This window comes from Prunus avium, chromosome 8 (assembly GCF_965620075.1).
Source record: "Prunus avium chromosome 8, drPruAviu1.hap1.1, whole genome shotgun sequence".
NCBI lineage: Eukaryota > Viridiplantae > Streptophyta > Magnoliopsida > Rosales > Rosaceae > Prunus > Prunus avium.
In genome coordinates this window covers 20541505-20564984 of record NC_142291.1, presented here as the reverse complement: position 1 = coordinate 20564984, position 23480 = coordinate 20541505, and positions in this window count along the sequence as shown.

Genomic DNA, 23480 nt, shown 5'->3' with positions numbered 1-23480 from the left:
AGTTGGTCAAATTAATTTCAACCACAGTTCGTTCCTAATTGGAGTGGTTGGTGTATTCCATACTTCTAGCGATTGGGTTTCACTCAAAACTAACCATATGACTCCTCCCACCATATTATGATGTTGCCCAAGTTTTGGGCCCGATCCGAAATCAATAGGTGTGAAGAATTGGACAATTCAAGTTCAACGGCAGTTCGTTCCTAATTGGAGTGGTTGGTGTATTCCATACTTCTAGCGATTGGATTTCACTCAAAACTCACCAAATGAATCCTCCCACCATATTATGATGTTGCACAAGTTTGGGGTTCGATCCGAAATCAATAGGTGTGAGAAATTGGACAATTCAAGTTCAACAACAGTTCGTTCCTAATGGGAGTGATTGGTGTATTCCATACTTCTAGCGATTGGATTTCACTCAAAACTCACCAAATGACTCCTCCCACCATATTATGATGTTGCCCAAGTTTTGGGCTCGATCTGAAATCAATAGGTGTGAGAACTTGGACACTTCAAGTTCAACGGCAGTTCGTTCCTAATTGGAGTGGTTGGTGTATTCCATACTTCTAGCGATTGGATTTCACTCAAAACTCACTAAATGACTCCTCCCACCATATTACGATGTTGCCCAAGTTTTGGTCTCGATCCGAAATCAATAGGTGTTCCAAATTGGACAATTCAAGTTCAACGGCAGCTCGTTCCAAATTGGAGTGGTTGGTGTATTCCATACTTCTAGCGATTGGATTTCACTCAAAACTCACCAAATGACTCCTCCCACCATATTATGTTGTTGCCCAAGTTTTTGGCTCGATCCGAAATCAATAGGTGTGAGAAATTGGACAATTCAAGTTCAACGGCAGTTCGTTCCTAATTGGAGTGGTTGGTGTATTCCATACTTCTAGCGATTGGATTTCACTCAAAACTGACCAAATGACTCCTCCCACCATATTATGATGTTGCCAAAGTTTTGGGCTCGATCCGAACTCAACAGGTGTGAGAAATTGGACAATTTAAGTTCAACGGCAGTTCGTTCCAAATTGGACTGGTTGGTGTATTCCATACTTCTAGCGATTGGATTTCACTCAAAACTCACCAAATGACTCCTCCCACCATATTATGATGTTGCCCAAGTTTTGGGATCGATCCGAAATCAATAGTTGTGAGAAATTGGACAATTCAAGTTCAACGGAAGTTCGTTCCTAATTCGAGTGGTTGGTGTATTCCATACTTCTAGCGATTTGATTCCACTCAAAACTCACCAAGTGACTCCTCCCACCATATTATGATGTTGCCCAAGTTTTGGGCTCGATCTGAAATCAATAGGTGTGAGAAATTGGTCAATTCAATTTCAACGACAATTCGTTCCTAATTGGAGTGGTTGGTGTATTCCATACTTCTAGCGATTGGATTTCACTCAAAACTCACCAAATGACTCCTCCCACCATATTATGATGTTGCCCAAGTTTTGGCCTCGATCCGAATTCAATAGGTGTGAGAAATTGGACAATTCAAGTTCAACGGCAGTTCGTTCCTAATTGGAGTGGTTAGTGTATTCCATACTTCTAGCGATTGGATTTCACTCAAAACTCACCAAATGACTCCTCCCACCATATTATGGTGTTGCGTAAGTTTTGGGCTCCATCCGAAATCAATAGGTGTTCGAAATTGGACAATTCAAGTTCAACGGCAGTTCGTTCCTAATTGGAGTGGTTGGTGTATTCCATACTTCTAGCGATTCGGTTTCACTCAAAACAAACCAAATGACTCCTCCCACCATATTATGATGTTGCCCAAGTTTTGGGCTCGATCCGAAATCAATAGGTGTGAAAAATTGGACAATTCAAATTCAACGGCAGTTCGTTCCTAATTGGAGTGGTTGGTGTATTCCATACTTCTAGCGATTGGATTTCACTCAAAACTCACCAAATGACTTCTCCCACCATATTATGATGTTGCCCAAGTTTTGGGCTCGGTCCGAAATCAATAGGTGTGAGAAGTTGGTCAAATTAATTTCAACCACAGTTCGTTCCTAATTGGAGTGGTTGGTGTATTCCATACTTCTAGCGATTGGGTTTCACTCAAAACTCACCAAATGACTCCTCCCACCATATTATGATGTTGCCCAAGTTTTGGGATCGATCCGAAATCAATAGTTGTGAGAAATTGGACAATTCAAGTTCAACGGCAGTTCGTTCCTAATTGGAGTGGTTGGTGTATTCCTTACTTCTAGCGATTGGATTTCACTCAAAACTCACCGAATGACTCCTCCCACCATGTCATGATGTTGTCCAAGTTTTGGGCTCAGTCTGAAATCAATAGGCGTTCGAAATTGGACAATTCAAGTTCAACGACAGTTCGTTCCTAATTGGAGTGGTTGGTGTATTCTATACTTCTAGCGATTGGATTTCACTCAAAACTCACCAAATGACTCCTCCAACCATATTATGATGTTGCCCAAGTTTTGGGCTCGATCCGAAATCAGTAGATGTGAGAAATTGGACAATTGAAGTTCAACGGCAGTTCGTTCCTAATTGGAGTGGTTGGTGTATTCCATTCATCTACCGATTGGATTTCACTCAAAACTCCCCAAATGACTCCTCCCACCATATTATGATGTTGCCCAAGTTTTGGGCTCGATCCGAAATCAATAGGTGTTCGAAATTGGACAATTCAAGTTCAACGGCAGTTCGTTCCTAATTGGAGTGGTTGGTGTATTCCATACTTCTAGCGATTGGATTTCACTCAAAACTCACCCAATGAATCCTCCCACCGTATTACGATGTTGCACATGTTTGGGGTTCGATCCGAAATCAATAGGTGTGAGAAATTGGACAATTCAAGTTCAACGGCAGTTCGTTCCTAATTGGAGTGTTTGGTGTATCCCATACTTCTAGCGTTTGGATTTCACTCAAAACTCACCAAATGACTCCTCCCACCATATTATGATGTTGCCCAAGTTTTGGGCTCGATCCGAAATCAATAGGTGTTCCAAATTGGACAATTCAAGTTCAACGGCAGTTCGTTCCTAATTGGAGTGGTTGGTGTATTCCATACTTCTAGCGATTGGATTTCACTCAAAACTCACCAATTGAATCCTCCCACCATATTATGATGTTGCACAAGTTTGGGGTTCGATCCGAAATCAATAGGTGTGAGAAATTGGACAATTCAAGTTCAACAACAGTTCATTCCTAATGGGAGTGGTTGGTGTATTCCATACCTCTAGCGATTGGATTTCACTCAAAACTCACCAAATGACTCCTCCCACCATATTATGATGTTGCCCAAGTTTTGGGCTCGATCTGAAATCAATAGGTGTGAGAAATTGGACAATCCAAGTTCAACGGCAGTTCGTTCCTAATTGGAGTGGTTTGCTGTATTCCATACTTCTAGCGATTGGATTTCACTCAAAACTCACTAAATGACTCCTCCCACCATATTACGACGTTGCCCAAGTTTTGGTCTCGATCCGAAATCAATAGGTGTTCCAAATTGGACAATTCAAGTTCAACGGCAGTTCGTTCCAAATTGGAGTGGTTGGTGTATTCCATACTTCTGGCGATTGGATTTCACTCAAAACTCACCAAATGACTCCTCCCACCATATTATGATGTTGCCAAAGTTTTGGGCTCGATCCGAACTCAAGAGGTGTGAGAAATTGGACAATTTAAGTTCAACGGCAGTTCGTTCCAAATTGGAGTGGTTGGTGTATTCCATACTTCTAGCGATTGGATTTCACTCAAAACTCACCAAATGACTCCTCCCACCATATTATGATGTTGCCCAAGTTTTGGGCTCGATCCGAAATCAATAGGTGTGAGAAATTGGACAATTCAAGTTCAACGGCAGTTCGTTCCTAATTGGAGTGGTTGGTGTATTCCATACTTCTAGCGTTTGGATTTCACTCAAAACTCACCAAATGACTTCTCCCACCATATTATGATGTTGCCCAAGTTTTGGGCTCGGTCCGAAATCAATAGGTGTGAGAAGTTGGTCAAATTAATTTCAACTACAGTTCGTTCCTAATTGGAGTGGTTGGTGTATTCCATACTTCTAGCGATTGGGTTTCACTCAAAACTCACCAAATGACTCCTCCCACCATATTATGATGTTGCCCAAGTTTTGGGCTCGATCCGAAATCAATAGGTGTGAGAAATTGGACAATTCAAGTTCAACGGCAGTTCGTTCCTAATTGGAGTGGTTGGTGTATTCCATACTTCTAGCGACTGGATTTCACTCAAAACTCTCCAAATGACTCCTCCCACCATATTATGATGTTGCCCAAGTTTGGGGCTCGATCTGAAATCAATAGGTGTGAGAAATTGGACAATTCAAGTTCAACGGCAGTTCGTTCCTAATTGGAGTGGTTGGTGTATTCCATACTTCTAGCGACTGGATTTCACTCAAAACTCACCAAATGACTCCTCCCACCATATTATGATGTTGCCCAAGTTTGGGGCTCGATCCGAAATCGATAGGCGTGAGAAATTGGACAATTCAAGTTCAACGGCAGTTCGTTCCTAATTGGAGTGGTTGGTGTATTCCATATTTCTAGCGATTGGATTTCACTCAAAACTCACCAAATGACTCCTCCCACCATATTATGATGTTGCCCAAGTTTTGGTCACGATCCGAAATCAATAGGTGTTCCAAATTGGACAATTCAAGTTCAACGGCAGTTCGTTTCTAATTGGAGTGGTTTGTGTATTCCATACTTCTAGCGATTGGATTTCACTCAAAACCCACCAAATGACTCCTCCCACCATATTATGATGTTGCCCATGTTTTGGGCTCGATCCGAAATCAATAGGTGTTCCAAATTGGACAATGCAAGTTCAACTGCAGTTCGTTCCTAATTGGAGTGGTTGGTGTATTCCATACTTCTAGCGATTGGATCTCACTCAAAACTCACCAAATGACTCCTCCCACCATATTATGATGTTGCCCAAGTTTTGGTCTCGATCCGAAATCTATAGGTGTTCCAAATTGGACAATTCAAGTTCAACGGAAGTTCGTTCCTAATTGGAGTGGTTGGTGTATTCCATACTTCTAGCAACCGGATTTCACTCAAAACTCACCAAATGACTCCTCCCACCATATTATGATGTTGCCCAAGTTTTGGGCTCGATCCGAAATCAATAGGTGTGAGAAATTGGACAATTCAAGTTCAACGGCAGTTCGTTCCTAATTGGAGTGGTTGGTGTATTCCGTACTTCTAGCGATTGGATTTCACTAAAAACTCACCAAATGACTCTTCCCACCATATTATGATGTTGCCCAAGTTTTGGGCTCGATCCGAAATCAATAGGTGTGAGACGTTGGACAATTCAAGTTCAACGGCAGTTCGTTCCTAAATGGAGTGGTTGGTTTATTCCATACTTCTAGCGATTGGATTTCACTCAAAACTCACAAAATGACTCCTCCCACCATATTATGATGTTGCCCAAGTTTTGGGCTCGATCCGAAATCAATAGGTGTTCCAAATTGGACAATTCAAGTTCAACGGCAGTTCGTTCCTAAATGGAGTGGTTGGTTTATTCCATACTTCTAGCGATTGGATTTCACTCAAAACTCACAAAATGACTCCTCCCACCATATTATGATGTTGCCCAAGTTTTGGGCTCGATCCGAAATCAATAGGTGAGAGAAATTGGACAATTCAAGTTCAACGGCAGTTCGTTCCTAATTGGAGTGGTTGGTGTATTCCATACTTCTAGCGTTTGGATTTCACTCAAAACTCACCAAATGACTTCTCCCACCATATTATGATGTTGCCCAAGTTTTGGGCTCGGTCCGAAATCAATAGGTGTGAGAAGTTGGTCAAATTAATTTCAACTACAGTTCGTTCCTAATTGGAGTGGTTGGTGTATTCCATACTTCTAGCGATTGGGTTTCACTCAAAACTCACCAAATGACTCCTCCCACCATATTATGATGTTGCCCAAGTTTTGGGCTCGATCCGAAATCAATAGGTGTGAGAAATTGGACAATTCAAGTTCAACGGCAGTTCGTTCCTAATTGGAGTGGTTGGTGTATTCCATACTTCTAGCGATTGGATTTCACTCAAAACTCACCAAATGACTCCTCCCACCATATTATGATGTTGCCCAAGTTTTTGGCTCGATCCGAAATCAATAGGTGTTCCAAATTGGACAATTCATGTTCAACGGCAATTCGTTCCTAATGGGAGTGGTTGGTGTATTCCATACTTCTAGCGATTGGATTTCACTCAAAACTCGCCAAATGACTCCTCCCACCATATTATGATGTTGCCCAAGTTTTGGGCTCGATCCGAAATCAATAGGTGAGAGAAATTGGACAATTCAAGTTCAACGGCAGTTCGTTCCTAATGGGAGTGGTTGGTGTATTCCATACTTCTGGCGATTGGATTTCACTCAAACCTCAGCAAATGACTCATCCCACCATATTATGATGTTGCTAAAGTTTGGGGCTTGATCCGAAATCAATAGGTGTGAGAAATTGGACAATTCAAGTTCAACGGCAGTTCGTTCCTAAATGGAGCGGTTGGTGTATTCCGTACTTCTAGAATTTCACTAAAAACTCACCAAATGACTCCTCCCACCAGATTATGATGTTGCCCAAGTTTTGGGCTCGATCCGAAATCAATAGGTGTGAGAAATTGGACAATTCAAGTTCAACGGCAGTTCGTTCCAAATTGGAGTGGTTAGTGTATTCCATACTTCTAGCGATTGGATTTCACTCAAAACTCACCAAATGACTCCTCCCACCATATTATGATGTTGCACAAGTGTGGGGTTCCATCCGAAATCAGTAGGTGTGAGAAATTGGACAATTCAAGTTCAACGGCAGTTCGTTCCTAATTGGATTGGTTGGTGTATTCCATACTTCTAGCGATTGGATTTCACTCAAAACTCACCAAATGACTCCTCCCACCATATTATGATGTTGCCCAAGTTTTGGGCTCGATCCGAAATCAATAGGGGTGAGAAATTGGACAATTCAAGTTCAACGACTGTTCGTTCCTAATTGGAGTGGTTGGTGTATTCCATACTTCTAGCGACAGGATTTCACTCAAAACTCACCAAATGACTCCTCCCACCATATTATGATGTTGCGCAAGTTTTGGGCTTGATCCGAAATCAATAGGTGTGAGACATTGGACAATTCAAGTTCAACGGCAGTTCGTTCCTAAATGGAGTGGTTGGTGTATTCCATACTTCTAGCGATTGGATTTCACTCAAAACTCACCAAATGATTCCTCCCACCATATTATGATGTTGCCCAAGTTTTGGGCTCGATCCGAAATCAATAGGTGTTCCAAATTGGACAATTCAAGTTCAACGGCAGTTCGTTCCTAAATGGAGTGGTTGGTTTATTCCATACTTCTAGCGATTGGATTTCACTCAAAACTCACAAAATGACTCCTCCCACCATATTATGATGTTGCCCAAGTTTTGGGCTCGATCCGAAATCAATAGGTGTTCCAAATTGGACAATTCAAGTTCAACGGCAGTTCGTTCCTAATTGGAGTGGTTGGTGTATTCCATACTTCTAGCGATTGAATTTCACTCAAAACTCACCAAATGACTCCTCCCACCATATTATGATGTTGCCCAAGTTTTGGGCTCGATCCGAAATCAATAGGTGTTCCAAATTGGACAATTCATGTTCAACGGCAATTCGTTCCTAATGGGAGTGGTTGGTGTATTCCATACTTCTAGCGATTGGATTTCACTCAAAAATCGCCAAATGACTCCTCCCACCATATTATGATGTTGCCCAAGTTTTGGGCTCGATCCGAAATCAATAGGTGAGAGAAATTGGACAATTCAAGTTCAACGGCAGTTCGTTCCTAATGGGAGTGGTTGGTGTATTCCATACTTCTGGCGATTGGATTTCACTCAAACCTCACCAAATGACTCCTCCCACCATATTATGATGTTGCCAAAGTTTGGGGCTTGATCCGAAATCAATAGGTGTGAGAAATTGGACAATTCAAGTTCAACGGCAGTTCGTTCCTAAATGGAGCGGTTGGTGTATTCCGTACTTCTAGCATTTCACTCAAAACTCACCAAATGACTCCTCCCACCAGATTATGATGTTGCCCAAGTTTTGGGCTCGATCCGAAATCAATAGGTGTGAGAAATTGGACAATTCAAGTTCAACGGCAGTTCGTTCCAAATTGGAGTGGTTAGTGTATTCCATACTTCTAGCGATTGGATTTCACTCAAAACTCACCAAATGACTCCTCCCACCATATTATGATGTTGCACAAGTGTGGGGTTCCATCCGAAATCAGTAGGTGTGAGAAATTGGACAATTCAAGTTCAACGGCAGTTCGTTCCTAATTGGATTGGTTGGTGTATTCCATACTTCTAGCGATTGGATTTGACTCAAAACTCACCAAATGACTCCTCCCACCATATTATGATGTTGCCCAAGTTTTGGGCTCGATCCGAAATCAATAGGGGTGAGAAATTGGACAATTCAAGTTCAACGACTGTTCGTTCCTAATTGGAGTGGTTGGTGTATTCCATACTTCTAGCGACAGGATTTCACTCAAAACTCACCAAATGACTCCTCCCACCATATTATGATGTTGCGCAAGTTTTGGGCTCGATCCGAAATCAATAGGTGTGAGACATTGGACAATTCAAGTTCAACGGCAGTTCGTTCCTAAATGGAGTGGTTGGTGTATTCCATACTTCTAGCGATTGGATTTCACTCAAAACTCACCAAATGATTCCTCCCACCATATTATGATGTTGCCCAAGTTTTGGGCTCGATCCGAAATCAATAGGTGTGAGAAATTGGACAATTCAAGTTCAACGGCAGTTCGTTCCTAATTGGAGTGGTTGGTGTATTCCATACTTCTAGCGATTGGATTTCACTCAAAATCACCAAATGACTCCTCCCACCATATTATGATGTTGCCCAAGTTTTGGGCTCCATCCGAAATCAATAGGTGTGAGAAATTGGACAATTCAAGTTCAACGGCAGTTCGTTCCTAATTGGAGTGGTTGGTGTATTCCATACTTCTAGCGATTGGATTTCACTCAAAACTCACCAAACGACTCCACCCACCATATTATGATGTCGCCCAACTTTTGGGCCCGATCCGAAATCAATAGGTGTGAGAAATTGGACAATTCAAGTTCTACGGCAGTTCGTTCCTAATTGGAGTGGTTGGTGTATTCCGTACTTCTAGCGATTGGATTTCACTCAAAACTAACCAAATGACTCCTCCCACCATATTATGATGTTGCCAAAGTTTGGGGCTTGATCCGAAATCAATAGGTGAGAGAAATTGGACAATTCAAGTTCAACGGCAGTTCGTTCCTAATTGGAGTGGTTGGTGTATTCCATACTTCTGGCGATTGGATTTCACTCAAAACTCACCAAATGACGCCTGCCACCATATTACGATGTTGCACAAGTGTGGGGTTCCATCCGAAATCAATAGGTGTGAGAAATTGGACAATTCAAGTTCAACGGCAGTTCGTTCCTAATGGGAGTGGTTGGTGTATTCCATACTTCTGGCGATTGGATTTCACTCAAAACTCACCAAATGACGCCTGCCACCATATTACGATGTTGCACAAGTGTGGGGTTCCATCCGAAATCAATAGGTGTGAGAAATTGGACAATTCAAGTTCAACGGCAGTTCGTTCCTAATTGGAGTGGTTGGTGTATTCCGTACTTCTAGCGATTGGATTTCACTCAAAACTCACCTAACGACTCCACCCACCATATTATGATGTCGCCCAACTTTTGGGCTCGATCCGAAATCAATAGGTGTGAGAAATTGGACAATTCAAGTTCAACGGCAGTTCGTTCCTAATTGGAGTGGTTGGTGTATTCCGTACTTCTAGCGATTGGATTTCACTCAAAACTAACCAAATGACTCCTCCCACCATATTATGATGTTGCCCAAGTTTTGGGCTCGATCCGAAATCAATAGGGGTGAGAAATTGGACAATTCAAGTTCAACGACTGTTCGTTCCTAATTGGAGTGGTTGGTGTATTCCATACTTCTAGCGACAGGATTTCACTCAAAACTCACCAAATGACTCCTCCCACCATATTATGATGTTGCGCAAGTTTTGGGCCCGATCCGAAATCAATAGGTGTGAGACATTGGACAATTCAAGTTCAACGGCAGTTCGTTCCTAATTGGAGTGGTTGGTGTATTCCGTACTTCTAGCGATTGGATTTCCCTGAAAACTCACCAAATGACTCCTCCCAACATATTATGATGTTACGCAAGTTTTGGGCTCGATCCGAAATCAATAGGTGTGAGAAATTGGACAATTAAAGTTCAACGGCAGTTCGTTCCTAATTGGGGTGGTTGGTGTATTCCATACTTCTAGTGGTTGGATTTCACTCAAAACTCACCAAATGACTCCTCCCACCATATTATGATGTTGCCCAAGTTTTGGGCTCGATCCGAAATCAATAGGTGTTCCAAATTGGACAATTCAAGTTCAACGGCAGTTCGTTCCTAATTGGAGTGGTTGGTGTATTCCATACTTCTAGCGATTGGATTTCACTCAAAACTCACCAAACGACTCCACCCACCATATTATGATGTCGCCCAACTTTTGGGCTCGATCCGAAATCAATAGGTGTTCGAAATTGGACAATTCAAGTTCAACGGCAGTTCTTTCCTAATGGGAGTGGTTGGTGTATTCCATACTTCTGGCGATTGGATTTCACTCAAAACTCACCAAATGACTCCTCCCACCATATTATGATGTTGCCAAAGTTTGGGGCTCGATCCGAAATCAATAGGTGTGAGAAATTGGACAATTCATGTTCCACGGCAGTTCGTTCCTAAATGGAGAGGTTGGTGTATTCCGTACTTCTAGCGATTGGATTTCACTCAAAACTCACCAAATGACTCCTGCCACCATATTATGATGTTGCCCAAGTTTTGGGCTCGATCCGAAATTAATAGGTGTGCGAAATTGGACAATTCAAGTTCAACGGCAGTTCGTTCCTAAATGGAGCGGTTGGTGTATTCCGTACTTCTAGCGTTTGGATTTCACTCAAAACTCACAAAATGACTCCTCCCACCATATTATGATGTTGCCCAAGTTTTGGGCTCGATCCGAAATCAATAGGTGTAAGAAATTGGACAATTCAAGTTCAACGGCAGTTCGTTCCTAAATGGAGCGGTTGGTGTATTCCGTACTTCTACCGATTGGATTTCACTCAAAACTCACCAAATGACTCCTCCCACCATATTATGTTGTTGCCCAAGTTTTGGGCTCGATCCGAAATCAATAGGTGTTCCAAATTGGACAATTGAAGTTGAACGGCACTTCGTTCCTAATTGGAGTGGTTGGTGTATTCCATACGTCTAGCGATTGGATTTCACTCAAAACTCACCAAATAACGCCTCCCACCATATTATGATGTTGCCCAAGTTTTGGGCTCCATCCGAAATCAATAGGTATGAGAAATTGGACAATTCAAGTTCAACGGCAGTTCGTTCCAAATTGGAGTGGTTGGTGTATTGCATACTTCTAGCGATTGGATTTCACTCAACACTCACCAAATGACTCCTCCCACCATATTATGATGTTGCGCAAGATTTGGGCTCGATCCGAAATCAATAGGTGTGAGACATTGGACAATTCAAGTTCAACGGCAGTTCGTTCCTAAATGGAGTGGTTGGTGTATTCCATACTTCTAGCGATTGGATTTCCCTCAAAACTCACCAAATGACTCCTCCCACCATATTATGATGTTTCCCAAGTTTTGGGCTCGATCCGAAATCAATAGGTGTTCCAAATTGGACAATTCAAGTTCAACGGCAGTTCGTTCCAAATTGGAGTGGTTGGTGTATTCCATACTTCTAGCGATTGGATTTCACTCAAAACTCACCGAATGACTCCTCCCACCATATTATGATGTTGCCCAAGTTTTGGGCTCGATCCGAAATCAATAGGTGTCAGAAATTGGACAATTCAAGTTCAACGGCAGTTCGTTCCTAATTGGAGTGGTTGGTGTATTCCATACTTCTAGCGATTGGATTTCACTCAAAACTCACCAAATGTCTCCTCCCACCATATTATGGTGTTGCCCAAGTTTTGGGCTCGATCCGAAATCAATAGGTGTCAGAAATTGGACAATTCAAGTTCAACGGCAGTTCGTTCCTAATTGGAGTGGTTGGTGTATTCCATACTTCTAGCGATTGGATTTCACTTAAAACTCACCAAACGACTCCTCCCACCATAATATGATGTTGCCCAAGTTTTGGCCTCGATCCGAAATCAATAGGTGTTCGAAATTGGACAATTCAAGTTCAACGACAGTTCGTTCCTAATTGGAGTGGTTGGTGTATTCCATACTTCTAGCGATTGGATTTCACTCAAAACTCACCAAATGACTCCTCCCACCATATTATGATGTTGCCCAAGTTTTGGGCTCGATCCGAAATCAATAGGTGTGAGAAATGGGACAATTCAAGTTCAACGGTAGTTCGTTCCTAATTGGAGTGGTTGGTGTATTCCATACTTCTAGCGATTGGATTTCACTCAAAGCTCACCAAATGACTGGTCCCACCATATTATTATGTTATCCAAGTTTTGGGCTCGATACGAAATCAATAGGTGTGACAAATTGGACAATTCAAGTTCAACGGCAGTTCGTTCCTAATTGGAGTGGTTGGTGTATTCCTTCCTTCTAGCGATTGGATTTCACTCAAAACTCCCCTAATGACTCAGCCCACCATATTATGATGTTGCCCAAGTTTTGGGCTCGATCCGAAATCAATAGGTGTTCCAAATTGGACAATTCAAGTTCAATGGCAGTTCGTTCCTAATTGGAGTGGTTGGTGTATTCCATACTTCTAGCGATTGGATTTCACTCAAAACTCACCAAACGACTCCACCCACCATATTATGATGTCGCCCAAGTTTTGGGCTCGATCCGAAATCAATAGGTGTGAGAAATTGGACAATTCAAGTTCAACGGCAGTTCGTTCCTAATTGGAGTGGTTGGTGTATTCCGTACTTCTAGCGATTGGATTTCACTCAAAACTAACCAAATGACTCCTCCCACCATATTATGATGTTGCCCAAGTTTTGGGCTCGATACGAAATCAATAGGTGTGAGAAATTGGACAATTCAAGTTCAACGGCAGTTCGTTCCTAATTGGAGTGGTTGGTGTATTCCGTACTTCTAGCGATTGGATTTCACTCAAAACTCACCAAATGACTCCTCCCACCATATTATGATGTTGCCCAAGTTTTGGGCTCGATCCGAAATCAATAGGTGTGAGAAATGGGACAATTCAAGTTCAACGGTAGTTCGTTCCTAATTGGAGTGGTTGGTGTATTCCATACTTCTAGCGATTGGATTTCACTCAAAGCTCACCAAATGACTGGTCCCACCATATTATTATGTTATCCAAGTTTTGGGCTCGATACGAAATCAATAGGTGTGACAAATTGGACAATTCAAGTTCAACGGCAGTTCGTTCCTAATTGGAGTGGTTGGTGTATTCCTTCCTTCTAGCGATTGGATTTCACTCAAAACTCCCCTAATGACTCAGCCCACCATATTATGATGTTGCCCAAGTTTTGGGCTCGATCCGAAATCAATAGGTGTTCCAAATTGGACAATTCAAGTTCAATGGCAGTTCGTTCCTAGTTGGAGTGGTTGGTGTATTCCATACTTCTAGCGATTGGATTTCACTCAAAACTCACCAAATGACTCCTCCCACCATATTATGATGTTGTCCAAGTTTTGGGCTCGATCCGAAATCAATAGGGGTGAGAAATTGGACAATTCAAGTTCAACGGCAGTTCGTTCCTAATTGCAGTGGTTGGGGTATTCCATACTTCTAGCGATTGGATTTCACTCAAAACTCACCAAACGACTCCTCCCATGATAATATGATGTTGCCCAAGTTGTGGGCTCGATCCAAAATCAATAGGTGTTCGAAATTGGACAATTCAAGTTCAACGGCAGTTCGTTCCTAATTGGAGTGGTTGGTGTATTCCAAACCTGTAGCGATTGGATTTCACTCAAAACTCCCCAAATGACTCCTCCCACCATATTATGATGTTGCCCAAGTTTTGGGCTCGATCCGAAATCAATAGGTGTGAGAAATTGGATAATTCAAGTTCAACGGCAGTTCGTTCCAAATTGGAGTGGTTGGTGTATTCCATACTTCCAGCGATTGGATTTCACTCAAAACTCACCAAATGACTCCTCCCACCATATTATGATGTTGCCCAAGGTTTGGGCTCCATCCGAAATCAATAGGTGTTCCAAATTGGACAATTCAAGTTCAACGGCAGTTCGTTCCTAATTGGAGTGGTTGGTGTATTCCATTACCCTAGCGATTGGATTACACTCAAAACTCACCAAATGACTCCTCCCACCATATTATGATGTTGCACAAGTTTAGGGTTCGATCCGAAATCAATAGGTGTGAGAAATTGGACAATTCAAGTTCAACGGCAGTTCGTTCCTAATGGGAGTGGTTGGTGTATTCCACACTTCTAGCGATTGGATTTCACACAAAACTCACAAAATGACTCCCCCCACCATGTTATGATGTTGCCCAAGTTTTGGGCTCGATTCGAAATCAGTAGGTGTTCGAAATTGTACAATTCAATTTCAACGGCAGTTCGTTCCTAATTGGAGTGGTTGGTGTATTCCATACTTCTAGCGATTGGATTTCACTCAAAACTCACCAAATGACTCCTCCCACCATATTATGGTGTTGCCCAAGTTTTGGGCTCAATCCGAAATCAACAGGTGTGAGAAATTGGACAATTGAAGTTCAACGGAAGTTCGGTCCTAATTGGAGTGGTTCGTGTATTCCATACTTCTAGCGATTGGATTTCACTCAAAACTCACCAAGTGACTCCTCCCACAATATTATGATGTTGCCCAAGTTTGGGGCTCGATCCGAAATCAATAGGGGTGAGAAATTGGACAATTCAAGTTCAACGGCAGTTCGTTCCTAATTGGAGTGGTTGGTGTATTCCATACTTCTAGCGTTTGGATTTCTCTCAAAACTCACCAAATGACTCCTCCCACCATATTATGATGTTGCCCAAGTTTTGGGCACGATCCGAAATCAATAGGTGTTCGAAATTGGACAATTCAAGTTCAACGGCAGTTCGTTCCTAATGGGAGTGGTTGGTGTATTCCACACTTCTAGAGAATTGGATTTCACTCAAAACTCACCAAATGACTCCTCCCACCATATTATGATGTTGCCCAAGTTTTGGGCTAGATCCGAAATCAATAGGTGTTCCAAATTGGACAATTCAAGTTCAACGGCAGTTCGTTCCTAATTGGAGTGGTTGGTGTATTCCATACTTCTAGCGATTGGATTTCACTTAAAACTCACCAAATGACTCCTCCCACCATATTATGATGTTGCCCAAGTTTTGGGCTAGATCCGAAATCAATAGGTGTTCGAAATTGGACAATTCAAGTTCAACGGCAGTTCGTTCCTAATTGGAGTGTTTGGTGTATTCCATACTTCTAGCGATTGGATTTCACTCAAAACTCACCAAATGACTCCTCCCACCATATTATGATGTTGCCCAAGTTTTGGGCTCGATCCGAAATCAGTAGGTGTGAGAAATTGGACAATTGAAGTTCAACGGAAGTTCGTTCCTAATTGGAGTGGTTGGTGTATTCCGGACTTCTAGCGATTGGATTTCACTCAAAACTCACCAAGTGACTCCTCCCACCATATTATGATGTTGCCCTAGTTTCGGGCTCGATCCGAAATCAATAGGGGTGAGAAATTGGACAATTCAAGTTCAACAGCAGTTAGTTCCTAATTGGAGTGGTTGGTGTATTACACACTTCTAACAATTGGATTTCACTCAAAACTCACAAATGACTCCTCCCACCATATTATGATGTTGCCCAAGTTTTGGGCTCGATCCGAAATCAATAGGTGTGAGAAATTGGACAATTGAAGTTCAACGGAAGTTCGTTCCTAATTGGAGTGGTTGGTGTATTCAATACTTCTAGCGATTGGATTTCACTCAAAACTCACCAAATGACTCCTCCCACCATATTATGATGTTACGCAAGTTTTGGGCTCGATCCGAAATCAATAGGTGTGAGAAATTGGACAATTGAAGTTCAACGGAAGTTCGTTCCTAATTTGAGTGGTTGGTGTATTCAATACTTCTAAAGATTGGATTTCACTCAAAACTCACCAAGTGACTCCTCCCACCATATTATGATGTTGCCCAAGTTTTGGTCTCGATCCGAAATCAATAGGTGTTCGAAATTGTACAATTCAATTTCAATGGCAGTTCGTTCCTAATTGGAGTGGTTGGTGTATTCCATACTTCTAGCGATTGGATTTCACTCAAAACTCACCAAATGACTCCTCCCACCATATTATGATGTTGCCCAAGTTTTGGGCTCGACCCGAAATCAATTGAAGTGAGAAATTGGACAATTCAAGTTCAACGGCAGTTCGTTCCTAATTGGAGTGGTTGGTGTATTCCATACTTCTAGCGATTGGATTTCACTCAAAACTCACCAAATGACTCCTCCCACCATATTATGTTGTTGCCCAAGTTTTGGGCTCGATCCGAAATCAATAGGTGTGAGAAATTGGACAATTCAAGTTCAACGGCAGTTCGTTCCTAATTGGAGTGGTTGGTGTATTCCATACTTTCTAGCGATTGGATTTCACTCAAAACTCACCAAATGACTCCTCCCACCATATTATGATGTTGCCCAAGTTTTGGGCTCGATCCGAAATCAATAGGTGTGAGAAATTGGACAATTCAAGTTCAACGGCAGTTCGTTCCTAATTGGAGTGGTTGGTGTATTACACACTTCTAGCAAATGGATTTCACTCAAAACTCCCCAAATGACTCCTTCCACCATATTATGATGTTGCCCAAGTTGTAAGTTCGATCCGAAATCAATAGGTGTGAGAAATTGAACAATTCAAGTTCAAAGGCAGTTCGTTCCTACTTGGAGTGGTTGGTGTATTCCATACTTCTAGCGATTGGATTTCACTCAAAACTCACCAAATGATTCCACCCACCATATTATGATGTTGCCCAAGTTGTAAGTTCGATCCGAAATCAATAGGTGTGAGAAATTGGACAGTTCAAGTTCAAGGGAAGTTCCTTCCTAATTGGTGTGGTTGGTGTATTCTATACTTCTAACGATTGGATTTCACGCAAAACTTACCAAATGACTCCTCCCACCATATTATGATGTTGCCCAAGTTTTGGAGTCGATCCGAAATCCATAGGTGTGAGAAATTGGACAATTCAATTTCAACGGCAGTTCGTTCCTAATTGGAGTGGTTGGTGTATTCCATACTTCTAGCGATTGGATTTCACTCAAAACTCACAAATGACTCCTCCCACCATATTATGATGTTGCCCAAGTTTTGGGATCGATCCGAAATCAATAGGTGTGAGAAATTGGAAAATTCAAGTTCAACGGCAGTTCGTTCCTAATTGGAGTGGTTGGTGTATTCCATACTTCTAGCGATTGGATTTCACTCAAAACTCACCAAATGACTCCTCCCACCATATTATGTTGTTGCCCAAGTTTTGGGCTCGATCCGAAATCAATAGGTGTGAGAAATTGGACAATTCAAGTTCAACGGAAGTTCGTTCCTAATTGCAGTGGTTGGTGTATTCAATACTTCTAGCGATTGGATTTCACTCAAAACTCACCAAATGACTCCTCCCACCATATTATGATGTTACCCAAGTTTTGGGCTCGATCCGAAATCAATAGGTGTGAGAAATTGGACAATTGAAGTTCAACGGAAGTTCGTTCCTAATTGGAGTGGTTGGTGTATTCAATACTTCTAACGATTGGATTTCACTCAAAACTCACCAAGTGACTCCTCCCATCATATTATGATGTTGCCCAAGTTTTGGTCTCGATCCGAAATCAATAGGTGTTCCAAATTGGACAATTCAAGTTCAACGGCAGTTCATTCCTAATTGGAGTGGTCGGTGTATTCCATACTTCTAGCGATTGGATTTCACTCAGAACTCACCAAATGACTCCTCCCACCATATTATGATGTTGCCCAAGTTTTGGTCTCGATCCGAAATCAATCGTTGTTCCAAATTAGACAATTCAAGTTCAACGACAGTTCGTTTCTAATTGGAGAGGTTGGGTATTCCATACTTCTAGCGATTGGATTTCACTCAAAACTCACTAAATGACTCCTCCCACCATATTATGATGTTGCCCAAGTTTTGGTCTCGATCCGAAATCAATAGTTGTTCCAAATTAGACAATTCAAGTTCAACGACAGTTCGTTCCTAATTGGAGTGGTTGGTTATTCCATACTTCTAGCGAATGGATTTCACTGAAAACTCGCCAAATGACTCCTCCCACCATATTATGATGTTGCCCAAGTTTTGGGCTCGATATGAAATGAATAGGTTTGCGAAATTGGACAATTCAAGTTCAACGACAGTTCGTTCCTAATTGGAGTGGTCGGTGTATTCCATACTTCTAGCGATTGGATTTCACTCAAAACTCACCAAATGACTCCTCCCGCCATATTATGATGTTGCCCAAGTTTGGGCCTCGATCCGAAATCAATAGATGTGAGAAATTGGACAATTCAAGTTCAACGGCAGTTCGTTCCTAGTTGGAGTGGTTGGTGTATTCCATACTTCTAGCGATTCGATTTCACTCAAAACTCACCAAATGACTCCTCCCACCATATTATGATGTTGCCCAAGTTTTGGGCTCGATCCGAAATCAATAGGTGTGAGAAATTGGACAATTCAAGTTCAACGGCAGTTCGTTCCTAATTGGAGTGGTTGGTGTATTCCATACTTCTAGCGATTGGATTTCACTCAAAACTCACCAAATGACTCCTCCCACCAAATTATGATGTTGCCCAAGTTTTGGGCTCGATACGAAATCAATAGGTGTGAGAAATTCGACAATTCAAGTTCAACGGGAGTTCGTTCCTTATTGGAGTGGTTGGTGTATTCCATACTTCTAGCGATTGGATTTCACTCAAAACTCACCAAACGACTCCTCCCACCATATTATGGTGTTGCCCAAGTTTTGGGCTCGATCCGAAATCAATAGGTGTGAGAAATTGGACAATTGAAGTTCAACGGAAGTTCGTTCCTAATTGGAGTGGTTGGTGTATTCCATACTTCTAGCGATTGGATTTCACTCAAAACCCACCAAGTGACTCCTCCCACCATATTATGATGTTGCCCAAGTTTTGGTCTCGAACCGAAATCAATAGGTGTTCCAAATTAGACAATTCAAGTTCAACGGCAGTTCGTTCCTAATTGGAGTGGTTGGTGTATTCCATACTTCTAGCGATTGGATTTCACTCAAAACTCACCAAATGACTCCTCCCACCATATTATGATGTTGCCCAAGTTTTGGGCTCGATCCGAAATCAACAGGTGTGAGAAATTGGACAATTCATGTTCAACGGCAGTTCGTTCCTAATTGGAGTGGTTGGTGTATTCCGTACTTCTAGCGATTGGATTTCACTCAAAACTCACCAAATGACTCCTCCCACCATATTATGATGCTGCCCAAGTTTTGGGCTCGATCCGAAATCAATAGGTGTGAGAAATTGGACAATTCAAGTTCAACGACAGTTCGTTCCTAATTGGGGTGGTTGGTGTATTCCATACTTCTAGCGATTGGATTTCACTCAAAACTCACCAAATGACTCCTCCCACTATATTATGATGTTGCCCAAGTTTTGGGCTCGATCTGAAATCAATAGGTGTGAGAAATTGGACAATTCAAGTTCAACGGCAGGTCGTTCCTAATTGCAGTGGTTGCTGTATTCCATACTTCTAGCGATTGGATTTCACTCAAAACTAACCAAATGACTCCTCCCACCATATTATGATGTTGCCCAAGTCTTGGGCTTGATTCGAACTCAATAGGTGTGAGAAATTGGACAATTTAAGTTCAACGGCAGGTCGTTCATAATTGGAGTGGTTGCTGTATTCCATACTTCTAGCGATTGGATTTCACTCAAAACTCACCAAATGACTCCTCCCACCATATTATGTTGTTGCACAAGTTTGGGGTTCCATCCGAAATCAATAGGTTTGAGAAATTGGACAATTCAAGTTCAACGGCAGTTCGTTCCTAATTGGAGTGGTTGGTGTATTCCATACTTCTAGCGATTGGATTTCACTCAAAACTCACCAAACGACTCCTCCCACCATATTATGATGTTGCCCAAGTTTTGGGCCCGATCCGAAATCAATAGGTGTGAGAAATTGGATAATTCAAGTTCAACGGCAGTTCGTTCCTAATTGGAGTGGTTGGTGTATTCCATACTTCTTGCGATTTGATTTCACTCAAAACTCACCAAATGACTCCTCCCACCATATTATGATGTTGTCCAAGTTTTGGGCTCGATCCGAAATCAATAGGTGTTCCAAATTGGACAATTCAAGTTCAACGGCACTTCGTTCCTAATTGGAGTGGTTGGTGTATTCCATACTTCTAGCGATTGGATTTCACTCAAAACTCACAAAATGACTCCTCCCACCATATTATGATGTTGTCCAAGTTTTGGGCTCGATCCGAAATCAATAGGTGTTCCAAATTGGACAATTCAAGTTCAACGGCAGTTCGTTCCTAATTGGAGTGGTTGGTGTATTCCATACTTCTAGCGATTGGATTTCACTCAAAACTCACCAAATGACTCCTCCCACTATACTATGATGTTGCACAAGTTTTGGGCTCGATCCGAAATCAATAGGTATGAGAAATTGGACAATTCAAGTTCAATGGCAGTTCGTTCCTAATGGGAGTGGTTGGTGTATTCCATACTTCTAGCGATTGGATTTCACTCAAAACTCACCAAATGACTCCTCCCACCATATTATGTTGTTGCCCAAGTTTTGGGTTCCATCCGAAATCAATAGGTGTGAGAAATTGGACAATTCAAGTTCAACGGCAGTTCGTTCCTAATTGGAGTGGTTGGTGTATTCCATACTTCTAGTGATTGGATTTCACTCAAAACGACTCCTCCCACCATATTATGATGTTGTCCAAATTTGGGCCCGATCCGAAATCAATAGGTGTGAGAAATTGGACAATTTAAGTTCAACGGCAGTTCGTTCCTAATTGGAGTGGTTGGTGTATTCCATACTTCTAGCGATTGGATTTCACTCAAAACTTACCATATGACTCCTCCCACCATATTATGATGTTGCCCAAGTTTTGGGCTCGATCCGAAATCAATAGGTGTTCCAAATTGGACAATTCAAGTTCAACGGCAGTTCGTTCCGAATTGTAGTGGTTGGTGTATTCCATAGTTCTAGCGATTGGATTTCACTCAAAACTCACCAAATGACTCCTCCAACCATATTATGATGTTGCCCAAGTTTTGGGCCCGATCCGAAATCAATAGGTGTGAGAAATTGGACAATTCAAGTTCAACGGCAGTTCGTTCCTAATTGGAGTGGTTGGTGTATTCCATACTTCTAGCGACTGGATTTCACTCAAAACCCACCAAATGACTCCTCCCACCATATTATGATGTTGCCCAAGTTTTGGGCTCGATCCGAAATCAATAGGTGTTCCAAATTGGACAATTCAAGTTCAACGGCAGTTCGTTCCGAATTGGAGTGGTTGGTGTATTCCATACTTCTAGCGATTGGATTTCACTCAATACTCACCAAATGACTCCTCCCACCATATTACGATGTTGCCCAAGTTTTGGGCTCGATCCGAAATCAATAGGTGTGAAAAATTGGACAATTCAAGTTCAACGGCAGTTCGTTCCTAATTGGAGTGGTTGGTGTATTCCACACTTCTAGCGATTGGATTTCACTCAAAACTCACCAAATGACTCCTCCCATCATATTATGATGTTGCACAAATTTGGGGTTCCATCCGAACTCAATAGGTGTGAGAAATTGGACAATTCAAGTTCAACGGCACTTCGTTCCTAATTGGAGTGGTTCGTGTATTACATACTTCTAGCGATTGGATTTCACTCAAAACTCACCAAATGACTCCTCCCACCATATTATGATGTTGCCCAAGTTTTGGGCTCGATCCGAAATCAATAGGTGTGAGAAATTGGACAATTCAAGTTCAACGGCAGTTCATTCCTAATTGGAGTGGTTGGTGTATTCCATACTTCTAGCGATTGGATTTCACTCAAAACTCACCAAATGACTCCTCCCACCATATTATGATGTTGCCCAGGTTTTGGGCTCGATCCGAAATCAACAGGTGTTCCAAATTGGACAATTCAAGTTCAACGGCAGTTCGTTCCGAATTGGAGTGGTTGGTGTATTCCATACTTCTAGCGATTTGATTTCACAGAAAACTCACCAAATGACTCCTCCCACCATATTACGATGTTGCCCAAGTTTTGGGCTCGATCCGAAATCAATAGGTGTGAGAAATTGGACAATTCAAGTTCAACGGCACTTCGTTCCTAATTGGAGTGGTTGGTGTATTCCATACTTCTAGCGATTGGATTTCACTCAAAACTCACCAAAAGACTCCTCCCACCATATTATGATGTTGCCCAAGTTTGGGGCTCGGTCCGAAATCAATAGGTGTGAGAAATTGGACAGTTCAAGTTCAAGGGAACTTCGTTCCTAATTGGAGTGGTTGGTGTATTCTATACTTCTAGCAATTGGATTTCACGCAAAACTCCCCAAATGACTCCTCCCACCATAATAAGATGTTGCCCAAGTTTTGGAGTCGATCCGAAATCAATAGGTGTGAGAAATTGGACAATTCAATTTCAACGGCAGTTCGTTCCTAATTGGAGTGGTTGGTGTATTCCATACTTCTAGCGATTGGATTTCACTCAAAACTCACAAATGACTCCACCCACCATATTATGATGTTGCCCAAGTTTTGGGATCGATCCGAAATCAATAGGTGTTTGATCGGTTCATAATTGTATATCATTTTGTACCCTTCTAGCTTATGATTTGGTTATGTTTTTGAGTTAAACTTGTGCTTTTAATCCTTTTTGTGTTTATCTTTCAGTTCATTGAGCTTTAGGTAATAATGAGGGCTTTGGATAGTAAATGATGCAATCCATGCATGTTAGGGCCTAATTTGGATGAATGGATGAAGAGCTTAAAGACAAACTCAATTTTGGCTACAGTCCCCTGCCAGCCCAGTTTCGTAGGTCATATTGCAAGCTTTGTTTCAGCAACCTACATAGCTCGGATGAGGCCACATTCTTCATGAAAGTTGTTCCAATGGGTGTTTAATATAACATATCCAAACTTCAGCCCCATTGGATAAATATGGAGTCTGTTACCTAGCAAACACAGAGCCATGCTCAGGATGGATTTTATCAGCGCGCAAAATGAGTTAGCAATTTGTTTTGGCCTTAACTTCCTCCTCCGACCTTGGATTGGCCCAAATGATATATGGCTGGAAAGAAGACATTCTGAACTTCAAGTTTGAGTGCTTAAAGTCTTAATTTGCTTAAGGGAAGCCCAATTCGTAAGCCCTTGAAGTTGCTGGTCATG